Genomic DNA, 2,500 nt, shown 5'->3' on the forward strand with positions numbered 1-2,500 from the left:
AAGGGCGACCGGTCTGTAATCATTTAGTCCTGTTGGCCTTAGCTTTTTGGGCACAGCGATGATGGTGGAGGACTTGAGACAGGCTGGTACATGGCATGTCTCCAGGGAGGTGTTAAAGATGTTGGTGAACACCGGAGACAGCTGGTCAGCGCAGTGCCTGAGGGTGGCTGGAGAGACAGAGTCCGGCCCGGCTGCTTTGCGTGGATTCTGCCTCTTGAAAAGCCCATTAACTTCTCCCTCCTGAAAGGAGAGAGTCGTTTCTGTAGTATGGGTGGGGGATGGGGCCTCTTGGGTGGGAAGGGGTGGTTCAGGACAGTCCAATTGTCTTTCAAATCTACGGTAGAACTCGTTCAGGTCGTTGGCTAGGCGGGAGTCGTTAGTGGTGTGGGGCGCTCTGGGTTTGTAGTTGGTGATGTGCCTGAGCCCTTTGGCAGACAGAAGCAGCGTCGTTAGTAGAGAACTGGTGTTTTAGTGTCTCTGAGTACAGTCGTTTAGCCTCTCTCACCGCTTTGCTAAACCTGTTCTTCGACTCCTTGAATCTGTCTCTATCCCCACTCCTAAACGCTTCCTCCTTCTCCAACCTCAACCTTTTGAGCTTTGCTGAGAACCAGGGCTTGTTGTTGTTAAAGTTCACCCTGGTACGTGTTGGGATACAGCAGTCCTCACAGAAGCTGATGTACACAGCCTCTGTGAGTTCATCCAGACTATTGGTAGCAGTCGTGAACATATCCCAGTCAGTACAGTCTAAGCACGCCCGCAAATCTTCCACAGCCTCACTGGTCCACTGTTTAGATGTCCTCACAGCAGGTTTACAGAGTTTTAGTTGCTGCCTGTATGCACGAATCAGGTGGACCAAGGGAGTTCTGTGCGAGCCGAACAGCCCCGTGACCCACAAGAGAAACATCCCCGCCAAATTCGAGCGTTTGACGGGGTCTATCCGTGAAAAAATATTCACGTTTTTGAGTGCACATGCATTTCTGCTGCAAATGCCTCTGGAAGTTTCATGCCGTTCGTATGCCAATTGTGGCAACACGAAAATGACCCGTTTTCCCATTCCGAGGGATTTCTGTGCGACCCTAACAGCCCCGTGAGCCACAAGAGACACATCCCCGCCAATTTCTAGCGTTTCACGGGGTCTATCCGTGAAAAATATAGACGTTTTTGAGTGCACATGCATTTCTGCTGCAGATGCCTCTGGAAGTTTCATGCCGTTCGTACGCAATGTGGCAACACGAAAATGACCCCTTTTCCCATTCCGAGGGATTTCTGTGCGACCCTAACTAACAGCGCCCGTGAGCCACAAGAGAGACATCCCCGCCAATTTATAGCGTTTCACGGGGTCTATCCGTGAAAAATATAGACGTTTTTGAGTGCACATGCATTCCTGCTGCAAATGCCTCTGGAAGTTTCATGCCGTTCCTATGCAATGTGGCCACACAAAAATGACCCGTTTTCCCATTCCGAGGCATTTCTGTGCGACCCTAACAGCCCCGTGAGCCACAAGAGAGACATCCCCGCCAACTTCTAGCGTTTGACGGGGTCTATGCGTGAAAAATATTAAAATTTTTGAGTGCACGTGCCTTTCTGCTGCAAATGCCTCTGGAAGTTTCATGGCGTTCCTATGCAATGTGGCAACACGAAAATGACCCCTTTTCCCATTCCGAGGGAGTTCTGTGCCACCCTAACAGCCCCGTGAGCCACAAGAGACACATCCCCGCCAATTTCTAGCGTTTCACGGGGTCTATCCGTGAAACATATAGAAGTTTTTGAGTGCACATGCATTCCTGCTGCAAATGCCTCTGGAAGTTTCATGCGGTTCGTACGCAATGTGGCAACACGAAAATGACCCGTTTTCCCATTCCCAGGGATTTCTGTGCGACCCGAACAGCCCCGTGAGCCACAAGAGACACATCCCCGCCAATTTCTAGCGTTTCACGGGGTCTATCCGTGAAAAATATCAATTTTTTTTTGACTGCACATGCATTTCTGCTGCAAATGCCTCTGGAAGTTGCATGCGGTTTGCATGCAATGTGGCGACACGAAAATGACCCGTTTTCCCATTCCGAGGGATTTCTGTGCCACCCTAACAGCCCCGTGAGCCACAAGAGAGACATCCCCGCCAATTTCTAGCGTATCACGGGGTCTATCCGTGAGAAATATTCACTTTTTTGAGTGCACATGCATTCCTGCTGCAAATGCCTCTGGAAGTTTCATGCGGTTCGTATGCAATGTGGCGACACGAAAATGACCCGTTTTCCCATTCCGAGGGATTTCTGTGCCACCCTAACAGCCCCGTGAGCCACAAGAGAGACATCCCCGCCCACTTCTAGCGTTTCACGGGGTCTCTCCGTGAAAAATATCACATTTTTTGAGTGCACATGCATTCCTGCTGCAAATGCCTCTGGAAGTTTCATGCGGTTCGCATGCAATGTGGCGACACGAAAATGACCCGTTTTTTCCCATTCCGAGGGATTTCTGTGCCACCCTAACAGCCCCGTGA

This window comes from Petromyzon marinus, unplaced genomic scaffold (genome assembly GCF_048934315.1).
Source record: "Petromyzon marinus isolate PM22_M1 ecotype Great Lakes invasive population unplaced genomic scaffold, UKy_Petmar_22M1.pri1.0 PM_G_Scaffold_29, whole genome shotgun sequence".
NCBI classification, from domain to species: domain Eukaryota; kingdom Metazoa; phylum Chordata; class Hyperoartia; order Petromyzontiformes; family Petromyzontidae; genus Petromyzon; species Petromyzon marinus.